The sequence below is a fragment of the Equus caballus genome, chromosome 3 (assembly GCF_041296265.1).
Source record: "Equus caballus isolate H_3958 breed thoroughbred chromosome 3, TB-T2T, whole genome shotgun sequence".
Lineage (NCBI taxonomy): Eukaryota > Metazoa > Chordata > Mammalia > Perissodactyla > Equidae > Equus > Equus caballus.
Genome location: NC_091686.1, coordinates 10,459,841 through 10,472,015, shown reverse-complemented (window position 1 = coordinate 10,472,015; position 12,175 = coordinate 10,459,841). Strand labels below are relative to the sequence as shown.

At 48.0% G+C, this 12,175-nt stretch overlaps 1 long non-coding RNA gene across 1 annotated transcript; it reads right to left on the bottom strand.

Annotated features, from left to right (window-relative positions):
* Nucleotides 1-949: 949 nt before the first annotated feature.
* LOC138923572 (uncharacterized) lies at nt 950-6,409 on the bottom strand. Its single transcript, XR_011437331.1, has 2 exons — nt 6,277-6,409; nt 950-4,667 (listed from the first exon to the last, which is right to left on the bottom strand). It is a non-coding gene; the product is annotated as an uncharacterized lncRNA (long non-coding RNA).
* Between the last annotated feature and the right edge of the window lie 5,766 nt (nt 6,410-12,175).

Sequence of the window (12,175 nt, the reverse complement as noted above, 5' to 3'; positions counted from 1 at the left end):
AAGCTCCTGCCTGCCAGAGCCACTGATGACTCAAACTACCAGTCCTGAGCCTGGGTATCCTGCTCACTGGTTCCTTCCCACCAAAGCCACAGAAAAGGCTCCTGCCCACGGTTTCCTGCTGCTCCCTCTGCCTCCTGACCAACCCTGGTGCTTCCCCAGGTGGCCCTGCATGGCCTGGCACAGTGTGACGCGCCCCCTTCTTGGGATTTGTGAGTAACAAACTATCTTTTCAACAGCAATTGTCTCTTGATCTGTTGGCCTTACCAACCTGGATAATAATAAAATCTACATTTTAAAACAAGCCAAAAAGATATCTTCCTTTTCACTAACTTCTAACTGCAACTTTGTGTTTCCCTCAATTATCATCGGAGGCAACAAACAGCGTAGTGAGAGCAGTACCAATGACTCTGCTCCATTAGACATCAGATATTCTCACACCAAACTACGGTTGTTGCAGACAATTTGACATATTGTTTTTGTACATGACTTTGAGATTATGGTCATTAATAAGCCTGTAGCAAGATGGGGAGATCCGCAGGAGGGCTCTGGGCAACTATTCTGGATTCTGGTGAATCAAGCAGAGAAACCCAGGACCTCAACTGAAAGAAGGCAAGAAGGGATGGTCCCAGGAGGGTAGCCCAGAGGGGCAGCAGGATGGTTCCCTAGACCAGCCAGGAGGCCACAGCCCTGAGACTGCAGGCTACTGACTTGCCGTGTCCTGCATTTCTGTACTTCTGTGTCCCGGCAGCCCAGGACATGCACCTCTTGTGTATAGAGGAGAAACAAGATGACAAATAGCAATAAATCACATGGTAAGTTATTCCTTTCAGCGATTATCCAAAGAGAAAGTCTCTGCTTGGTGCTAGGCGCCTTTAACACCGCTCTAGGTTACGCTAATCCTTTGTAATAAACAGAGGCCAGCCTCAGGCTCAGAATCATCGCACCTGCATTGTGTATGTATTTGCCATAGTATGTTTATTTAAGTTATACAAAGTGTTACTTTAAATAAAACTATTAAGTAAATAAGTCAGGTGGCATGCAAATGTGGGAAAAATCTGAATGACAAATTTGAAGCACACTATGCCAGGTGATGTCCCAAGGTCTTTTGAGATCTGAGGAAATTACCTACATAACAACCATCTCTCTACTCTGCTCTTCTGCAAAGTCTGCTCATTCATTCATTCATTCATTCATTCCTATCTATGGAAGAACCAGTTTACTGAGCACCTAGGGGTGCCAGGCCTTGTTAGTTGACTAACAGACATCTAGCAGCTTCCTGCCACTCCCCATCTAGACATGGAATTCCTTCTGTGGCTCTGCTGGCCTTCTCTCGAGAAACGTGCCTTTCCTTGCCCCTCTCTTGATCCGACAATCCCTTCCTGGATGAGGTGAAATGTGTTAATTCTGGGGTCCGTGGGCCTGCCTGGAGCTACAGCCATCCCAGGCTATCGGGGTGGGAAGTTGACGGCCTCCAACCTCAGGGTCCCTGGAGTGGTGGGTGAGGATCCCTCCCCTTGGGTTACCCAAGGAGTAACCAGTCTTCTTGTTTGGGACCCTCGAAAAAGAAGGGGAAAAGGTCAGGCTGTAGCTGGTATCCACAAAGCCCCCTAGATGAGCAGCTCTCCCACCTACATCAGATATTCCCCAACGCTAATCACAAGTCTGTCCTCATCAATACAAGTACAACCTGGAGATGCTGTTGTCTTTGGTTCATACCCCATTTCTAGAAAGCTGTAATTGGCTTGGGCACGTGTGTGTATTAGAACAGTTGTACGTGACAGAAACCTAACCCACACTGGCTTATAAAAAAGTAATTTAAGAGAGGTCACTAGTTCACTCGTTGAACTGCGAGGTCTGGGGACGCAGCTATTTCAGGCGTGGGTAATCCTGGGACTCAAATACCATCAGGCTTTGGTTTCTCCCCAAATCTGGCTCTTGCTTCTGCTGTGTTGGCTTCAGTTTCAGGCTTCATTTAGTGGCCAGATGGAGACAGGAGTTCTGGTCCCTACCCTCTCTGGTTTCAGGTCCAGCAGGAATTCACCCACGCCTAGGGCTGTGTCCAGGGCTCTGATTCGGTCACGTGCCTGCTCCCCATCATGGCGAGCGGAGTGTGAGACATCAACTAGCTTGGGCCATGGAGCATCCTGTGTTCCTGCCCTGGAACTGGGCTTGAAGTCAGCTTCTCTGGGACCACGTGAACCAAAGGAGTGGTTTCCCAGAAGACAATAGGGGTAGAGTCAGCAGGGGGATAGAGAATGAATGCTGACAGAAAAAACAGCAGACGTTCTTGGCTTCACGTAGATGTTAAGTGGAAGAGTTAAGTTCGGACCTGGGGCTGTTGATCTGAAAGCCTGACCTCTAGGCCTCTGTGGTCTGTGACCTGTCTGTATCCCAGAGCCCCCAGCAGTACCTGGCAAACTGCAGGCACTTAATAACTGAGCATTGAGTGAATTTCCTGTTGCTGTGCTCTGCTCACCTGCCTGGTGGGAGATCCTGTTTCTCTGGACAGCCACCAATTGCCTGGCCTCTCTCCTTCTAGAAACTGGGTCCTATCCTTGTGACTGATCCTGTCCCTGCCTCTCTTCTTTTGGAGCAAACCAGGAAGTGAAACATCAGGAGAGAACCCGGCCTGTTGTTATGGACACACACACAGCCTGTGGGCTCCTGGCACATCCCTTTGACTTGGGTGGGAGAGGCCTGGAGGCTAAATGTGTCAGATCCCTGGGGCCTGGGAGCCATGCAGTGGGTGCCCCCTGGAGCAGAGCACGTGGGAACTGTGACCTGGCACAGACCCCTGCCAGCTCAGGGCTGTGTACAGGGAGTTTGGTACCAAGTGGTGGATGAGCTGGGCACCCGGTTCTGAGGGAGATGAGCAACGCAGTGTCAGTCACTGGCCCCAGGGAAATACTGACAGTGGGGGTTGCAGCTCCCTGGCCGACTGGTGCCTGGCCCTGGACCTAATGATGGAAAGGAACCAGATGCTTCAGAAGCTCAACCTGTCACCATGCCCGGAGCTGTGCTGTCTTTGTCAGCTCAGGCTGCCATTACAAAATACTATAGACTGGGTGGCTTAAAGAGAAATTTACATTCTCACAGTGCTGGAGGCTGGCAAGTCCAAGATCAAGGTGTTGGCCACGTTGGTTTCACTCTGAGGCTTCTTCTCCTGGTTTATAGGTTGCTGCCATCTTGCTGGGTGCTCACATGAGCTCTTCTTTGTGTGCACACAGAAAGGTGGGGTGTTGGGGGAGAGACAGAGAAAGAGGCGAGCCCTCCGGTGTCTCTTCTTATTAAGGCACTAATCTCATCATGAGGGCCACCTCCTCTAAAGCCAGTCACCTCCCAAGACCCCACCTCCAAATACCATCACACTGGGGGCTAGGGCCTCAACATGGGAATTTGGGGGGACACTTTCAGTCTACGGCATATGCTAATCCCTTGGGTCGATGGTCGGGTCCCACCTGCCCAGTACCCTGTGCCATTTTAGATGAGGACACTAAAGCCTGGAGGGCAGAGGGACTGGCCCGGGTCTCTTATGCTGGCAGAGCCAAGATTTGAACCCAGGTTTGCCTGGCTCCAAAGCCTACACACTGAATCGTTGGGCTCTCCAATCCTCCAGGGGCCAGAAACCCGCACAGACAGGAGGCTTCTGGAAGGCAGAGCCACAGCAGGAAAGCTGCAGGTTAGGGAAAACCACCACCAACACAATGTTACCAAGTGAAGCGAGGTCAGCCGGTCTGTATGAGACAGGAAAACACGGGGCAGTTACTGCCCGCCCTCCATCACTGCATTTCCAGTGTCTCCCGCTGGTGCGACACACGCTCAGAGCTTGGTGGATGTGGGGAGGAGGAGTGGGAGGGAAGGGGGCCAAGAGGACCTGGGACTTGGACCACATTTGGTTACAAATCCTTTAACACTCCTTGGCCCGAGCCAAATTTTCTTAAACTCTAATTCATGCTTAACGTCCAGAGTTTTGTTTCACATTTTTCCTTACATTTCCCCCTACACACACACTCAACTTAGAAAAATTGCAAACATAGAAAACTATAAAAAGCAAAACACACCCACAGATCAGAGCTGCTAAAATTTGTGGTTGTCTTTCCTTCCAGTCTTTTTTTATGCTTAGGTTTATTCTTGTCCTTTATAATTTTAACATAGGTACAACCATACTATAATGCTCCACGCTTGAAGATGAAGTTGCATCTGCAGCGACTCTTTTAACTTGGTACACCTTGTACACTGTCACACGCAGGGCGTCATCCTTCCATTCTGAAAGCTCGTGCTGATCGGCTTCTCTGCGAGGCGCAGTGGGGCGCAGAGAGCAGAGCCCCAGGACCAGCTGGGGTTCTGGGATGTAAGCACAAGAGGGGAGCCAATCCTGGGTTGGGTTCCAATCCTCACTTTACAGATGAGGAAACTGAGGCCTGGAAAGAGAAGGGCTGCATCCGGTCACTCATCAGCCTCTTGGTGGGTCTCTCAATCTGGGTTTTACATTCCCAATGCTGTTGCCCAACTTTGTCCCCAGACTTGGCTATTCTCTGCTTGGCCCTCTAGATCTGCCATCCTCCCATCTTCAGCTCGCTTGGTGCCCTGGACGGCTGACCTGTGGGTCCTCCACCGCCCAGGCTCCCTTGCCTTGAGGTCATAGTGGGTTTCAGCCAATGGGAAGCCTGTCAGGAGGTTGGAGGGAGGAAGAAGAGTGAGGTAGGAGTGCTCCCCGGATGCCTTCCCTTCCAGGCCTTGGTTTGGCAGTGCTGGGTCCTCTCCTGAGGGCCACAGCGCCTCTGGCAGTCCTCTCCTATAGGTCTTGCTGGTTCTGGTCATGGCTCTCTCTCCTCGATCTTTCAGCTGGAAGAGGTACTGGCTTCCCACTGGGGCTATCCTGGGTGCATCGCTGTACCCCAGTGTTTCCCTTACCTGTGCCCACACCTCTATAGTTTCTCCATAAACAGATGCTCTTCACTCACTCCTTGAAGTGTGCCATCTCTGGGTACACCCCACTGATACACCATGCTAAGCCCAGCCCCTCCTGGTCATTGCCTGCACTGTTGTCTTATTCTCTTCCCAGCAACGATTGCTGTCTGAAATTAACTCAGGAGTTTACTTTTTGAGTACCTGTCTCTCCCCCTGGACTGTGAGTTCCATGAGGCCAGGGACTTTGTCTGCTGTGTTCACCACTGTGTCTCCAGCACCTAAGACAGACCTCAGAGCAGGAACTCAATCCATTGTCATGGATGATCCATTGCCAGTAAATAAATGGCAAAGTCAGAACTTGAACCTGGGTCTTCTGACTCCTAATTCAGTTTCCTTCCACCTTCTTACATTCTAGAACAGCAATGAATGAAAAAGCCTGATGTTAGGCCTGCCCTGAAGACTACATTCTAGCATAATGTAATTATTATATAATAGTAATGCCAACATAGTTACCTTCTACTAGACTCTTGTCTAGTTCCAGGTACTAGTCAATCCTCCCTCCCCATCTCCCATGGACCTTCACGACTACACAGGAGATGGGGACGGTTGTGACCCCTATTGACCGATAAGGAACTGAGCCTGAGGATGAGGGACTTGCCCATCACTGCGAGGTCAGCTGCAGGCTCAAGGGCACAGACAGCAGTAAGCGGAGAAGCAGCCCCATGAACGGGTGCCTGCCCTGTCTGCGACCGTGGCCCGGAACAGGGCCTGGTGCGTGCCTGCTGGCTCCCTATTAGCGTGTGATGGATGAATGTTCAGTGAATGTGGAAGTAGGCACAGCAAGAAATCACCAGAATGGTGAAGAGGGAGCCTGGTGGGTTGGTGTAGCCCTTTTTCCAGCCACGCTTGTAAAGGGCCAGGAGCCCAGGATCCGAGTTCCCATGATCTGGAGAATTCCTCCCTCTCTGTGGGCTGCTTGAGCCCCACACTCTGGGGATGTCTTCACCGGAGGTGCTCGGGAGTCTAGGTCACACCGCTAGTGTGCTGATTGGGGCGACGGGTGCTGGTTGGGGCAATGGGCGCTCGTTGGGGTGATGGGTGCTATTCTGGAGTAAAGGCAGCAGTCAGGGTGAGCCAAGTCCAAGGCCAGAGTCTTGCCAGCCAGGCTCACTTGCTTGGGGTCATGAGGCCAATATCACAGAAGAACTTGATCCTGGGGCTGAACCTCGAGCCCTGAACCTCATCCACCCTTGCTTCACAACAGACATGGCCAGGCGCCTCTGGGTGGCACAGTACTTATGGAAACTGTCACTTATTTGTAATCTCGCAATGACAGCCCACTGGGAAAGTCCCACTCAGACTCACCTCCTCCTCGTCATTGCAGCCCTCGTGGCCCGTGAAGTCCTGGGGTGGGGGATGAGGGTGTCCTCTGATCTTAGTCCAATTGGAGAAAGGCACGGGAGCACGGTAGGCTGGCTTTCCTTCCCTGGCAGGACCTGCGCCTTCTCCGTGCTCTCCCAGGGGGCGGCCCTTGCAGACTCTCCCCACAGGCTTGCTGATGCTTTTCTTGGACTGCAGAGACTTGAAGTTCTCCACACAGCACATTCCACTGGGGATGGAGGCTATTTATGGCTCCGAGAGCTCTGGCCAACGCCAGCTCTGGAATATCTGATGCCCAAGTCCGAGCTGGGCCATTCTGATCCTGGGCCACACAGCACTAAGGAGGCAGGAAGCAGTAGGGTGTCCAGGCCAGGGTTCTAAATCCAAGCTCTGCACATACCAGCCATGGGAGATCCTCATCCAGTCACTTGACCTGCCTGGTCCTTGGTTCCATCATCTGTAAAATGGGGATAATAATATCAGGCAACATCTCAGGGTCATTGTGAGGATGATAGAGGGCAGAGTGCGTGGACTGTCACTGAAGCTGAGACCCATGTGGTCCAGTGTCGGGGCAGGGTCTCCAAGAAACAGCCCATTGAAATTCCAACAAGTGCTCACTCTCTTGAGGAACACAAAGGAGGTCCAGGGACATATGCCACAGGCACTTTTGGTCAAGTCACCATCCTGCGTAATACCATATAGCTCCTAGGAGATGCTCACTCTCCTTTCTAGAAAACCTCTTCTTCACCCACACATCTGCCCCACCCCTGCCAGGCCTCTGTGAGGAGAGCGAGGTTGAAGGGCTGGTGTGCCAGGGAGCTGCCTGAATGCCAGTTTGTACAGGGCACCATGCCACATTGGGAATGCAGCGAGAGGGAGAGAAACCATATTAACTAACCAGAGCCCTTCTCAGGGCAAGCCATGTGTGGGGTAGGAAGGAGAGCTCTAGGAAGCCTCTTGGGGCGAGGGTGGAATAAGTAATACCAGTAATAACAATTGCTAACCAGATCCCGGGGCGAGTGACAGAGGAACCCCAGGGCTTCTGTTCTGCCAAGTGAGGGAGGCAAGTTTGGGCTTGAGTGGGGCTCTCAGGACAGCGGAGGAGAGACTGGGCTCCGTACCAGGGTCTTCCTTCTGCAGCCCCCCACTCAGGGTCAGCCGGGGATGCCAGGATGAGGGCCGACATCTCAGTCAGGACCTGGCTAAAGAAACCAGCATCCCTGGGCCCTTGTCACCAGCTTCATTCTGTCTCCTGGTGGATGGTTCCTATTAGGATTGAATTGTGTCCCTAAAGCATATGTGGAGGTCCTCAGCCTCGGAACCTGGGAATCTGACTATTTGGAAACAGGGTCTTTGCAGAGGTCATCGAGTTGAGAAGAGATCTTCAGAGTGAGCCCTAACCCAACAGGACTGGTGTCATAAGAGGGGAAATTTGGATGCAGACAGACACACACAGAGGGAAGACGACGCAGAGTCACACAGAGAGAAGGCCACGCGATGATGGAGGCAGAGACTGAAGTGATGCATCTACTAGCCAAGGAAAGCCAAGGAAAGCCAAGGATTGCCAGGAGCCACCAGATGCTGGAAGGGGCAAGGAAGGATCTTCTGTGGAGCCTGTGGAGAGAAGGTGGCCCTGCCGACACTTCGATTTCAGACTTCCAGCCTCCAGAACTGTGAGGCAATCCATTCCTATTGCTTCAAGGCACCCAATGTGTGATATTTTGTTATGGCGGCTCTGGGAAATTAACTTAGTGCTTCCGATATGAGCGTGCGGACCTTGCCTGGAGGCGTTTATTCCCATCTGGCCCAGCGCATCTGCCAGGGGCTGGAGTAAAAATGGCCACAGAGCCTTTCCGTGAAGAAATTCCTCAAAGCACAACTTAAAAGAACTCTGAAGTCTACACAAACTAGCCTTGGTTTCTATCTGTTCAAAAGAGGGGCCGGGATGAAATTGGCTCTCTTTAAACTCTAGCTTGCCTTGGATTTGTAAAACACCTCCACCCCCCAATCAGACAATAAAAAGCTAACGAGTTTTTAATCCTTGAGAGCTTGCTTGGCTGCATACTGTGCAGAGTCCCAGGGGACTGACCGGAGGTGCTTGTCCCATGGTGTGAGGCCTGTGGGCTCCCAGGGGGACCACTTCTTTGCTGGCATCAAAGGAAGGCTGCAGCATCCTGGGCTGACATTTGAATGACCCGGCCACTCTGGCACTAATGACAAAATAAATTCCCAACATAGATCTAGTCCTTACTCTGAGCTGGACTCTCCTGTGAAGGTTTCCCATATGAATCCCATCCTAGGCATTAAGAGCCCTGGTGTTGAGCCATTTTGATACGAAGCTTTGACCTCCTCTATTATTTATAGTGTTGCCTCTATTAGATTCCTTTCTCTCCCCTACCTGCCCTTTCCATTCTCCAAAAGCAGGTGGAACTGACAAAGTCCGTAAATGGCAAGCTGGATGCTGGAGATTCTACTGTGTCACTGTTTGTTTAGACAAGGTGAGGTTTAAGAGGGATGAAAGTAAAGTCCTGCCCCAAGGTCAAAAACACACCAATGACACAAGAACAGGACAGAAGAGATGTGCCCGAAGATGTAGGTGTTCTGTTCATTTTTAGCTTAATGAGCAACACGCTGATTGCTTCTAACAAAATGCTTACTCTGCATGAGTCAGCAAGGTCTAGAGAGGTGGGTCATTCTGGGATTGACATTTGACAGGGACACAGGTACCTTAGAAATTATCTGGAGGGCCGTGACCAGGATAGAAACCATGTGTATATGGGAGGTGATAAATGAATTGAGAAAATGAATTTACATGTGAATCAGCAATTTCATTTCTAGGTCTCTTGTCGACTACCAAATTCCTATTGCTGCTACAATAAATTACTACAAACTGGGTGGCTTAAAACAACACAAATTGAGGGATTCTGGGGAAAATGGAAGAGTAGGAAGCATGAGGACTCTGTCTCCCCACCTAGACAACAACTGCCCCGGCAGCTGTCTGATGTAAGTGTTTCGGAATTCTAGAGTCTATTGAAGGCTTGCAACTTCCAGGGGAAGGCTTGGATAGTAAATTGGGTTAATTTTGGTCAGTTTCCGCTCTGAGCATAGTAGTTACCCATCCCCCATTCCCATGGTGGGTAGCTGTGCACGTGTTAATGGAACAGCTTGCACACAGCTTGTGGGAGCCAGGGTGGGCAGAAAGGGACCCTCTCCCCCAAATATCAGAGATATGTGCTCTTATCACTGATTACTGCTTTTGATCATAAAGGTACAGGCAGAGGCAGGTACCATTGTTGTTGCCCCTCCCCCTCCAGCTGAAATGACTTCCAGGGAACTTAAAGGGCCAGCACCCTTTTTTCCCCCTTCCTTCATTTTTATTCTTTTTCCTCCTTTTGTTAGCCCGATATTAAAGACTAGGACATTGTAGTAGTCAGGGTTCTCCAGAAAAAGAACCAGTATGATCTTATATGCATGTGCTCTGAGATTTGTTATAGGAATTGGCTACGTTATGGAGGTTGAGAAGTACCATGACTGGCCATCTGCAAGCTGGAGAATCAGGAAAGCCAGTGGTATAATTCAGTCTGAGGCTGAAGTTCTGAGAACCAAGGGGCTGGGGGGCTACTAGAATAAGTTCCAGAGTCTGAAGGTCTAAAAACCAGGAGCTCTGAAATCTGAAGGCAGGAGAAGATGGATGTCCAAGCTCAAAAAGAGAGAAGGAGAGTTTGCCCTTCCTCTGCCTTTTTGTTCTATTCAGATCCTCAATGGACTGAATGATGCCTGCCCACACTGCTGAAGGGGGATCTTCTTTACTCAGTCTACTGGTTCTCTTCTAATCTCTTTGATAATCTCTTCTAGAAACACCCTCAAGAACATGCTCAGAAATAACGTTTTACCAGCTATCTGGGCATCCCTTGGTCCAGCCAAGTTGACACATAAAATTAACTATCACAGACATTCAAAAACAATTGCATATAAGGGAAAAATTAGAAAGAGACCGCATATGCCCAGGGAAAGGCTCAGAAAAGACTCAGGACCTTAAATTTATACCTTGGACTGATTCTTGGCACAGAGACAGCCTACAACAATTTTTTTAAAAAACTATAAATGAAACAGTAATAAAAAAAACTCCAGCAAGCCCTGGGGAAGAATCTGATCTCTACAGTCACCACAGTATTAAATTCAAATGTCCAAATTTAAAAAAAAATTACAAGGCATACAATGACATAGAAAAGTAGGGCCCATTAAAATAAAAAATAAATATACAGAAACTGTCCCAGAAAAAGACCTGATGGCAAATATACTAGATAAAACAACTGTCTTAAGACACTTTAAAAGAACTGTCTTCAATATGCTCAAAGAACTAAAGAAAGATGTGGACAAAGTCAGGAAAATGATGTGTGAAAAAAACAAACATCAATAGTGAGATACAAAACCTTAAAAGAAACCAAAAAAAATCTGGAGCTTAAAAGTACAATAATTGAAATGAAAACTTAACTAAAATGAAAATTTAACTACAGGGATTCAAAAGGAGATTTGAACAGGCAAAAGAACCAGTGAACTTGAAGACAGGACAATGGAAATTATCAAATATGAGGAAAAGAAAAAGACTGAAGAAAAGCAAACAGAGACTAAGTGATCTGTGGGATACCATCAAGTGGACCAACATATGCATTGTGGAAGAGAGAAAGGAAGGAAGGGAGAGAGAGAAATGAAGGGTGGGGGAGGGCAGAGAATTTCTGAAGAAATAATGGATGAAAAATTCCCAAATTTGATATAATACATGAATATAAAAATCTAAGAAGCTCAATATACTCCAAGTAAAATGAACTCAAAGAAACCCACACCAAGACATACAATCAAAACTCAAAAGCCAAAGACAAAGAATCTCGAAAGCAGCAAGAGAGAAGCAATTTGTCACATACAAGGGCTCCTCAGTAAGATTATCAGCAGATTTCTCATCAGAAGCATTGGAGGCCATAAGGCAGTGGGCTGATATATTCAAAGTGCTAAAAGAAAAAAATCCGTCAACCAAGAATCCTATATCCAGCAAAACTGTCCTTCAGAAGTAAGGGAGAAAGTAAGACATTTCCAAATAAACAAGAGTAGAGGGAGATCATTACGACTAGACCTGTCCTGCAAGAAATTCTCGAGGCAGTCCTACAGGGTGAAATGAAAGGACGCTAGACAGTAACTTGAAGCCCTATGAAGAAATGAAGATCTCAATAAAGTTAAATACACGGGTAATTATAAAAGCTAAAATCAGAACAATGGCTTATAACTCTACTTTTTGTTTTCTACATGATTTAATAGACTAATGCATTAAAAAGAATTATAGTTTACATTTTTGGCACACAATGTATAAAGATGTAATTCCGTGACATCAACAACTGAAAGGGGTGGGGATGGAGCTGTAAAGGAGAAGAGTTTTTGTATGTTATTGAAGTTAAACTGGTATAAATTCAAACTAGAGTGTTATAACTTTAGGATGTTAAATGTAACCCTTATGGCAACAACAAAGAAAATAGCTATAGAATATACACAAAAAGAAATGAGAAAGCAATTTAAACATTGCACTAAAAACACACACACACAGAGGAAGACAGAAATATAGGAAATGAGGGACAACAAAAGCTATAAGGTGTATAGAAAATAGCAAAATGACAGAAGTAAATCCCCCCTTAGCAGTAATTACTTTTAAATGTAAATGGATTAAACTCTTCAATCAAAAGACAGATTGGCAAAATGGATAAAACACATGACTCAATTATGTGCTGTCTGCATGAGACTCATTTTAACTCCAAAGATACAAATAGATTGAAAGTGAAAGAATGGAAAAAGATATTCCACGTAAATAGTAACCAAAAGAGAACAGAGGTGGCTATAG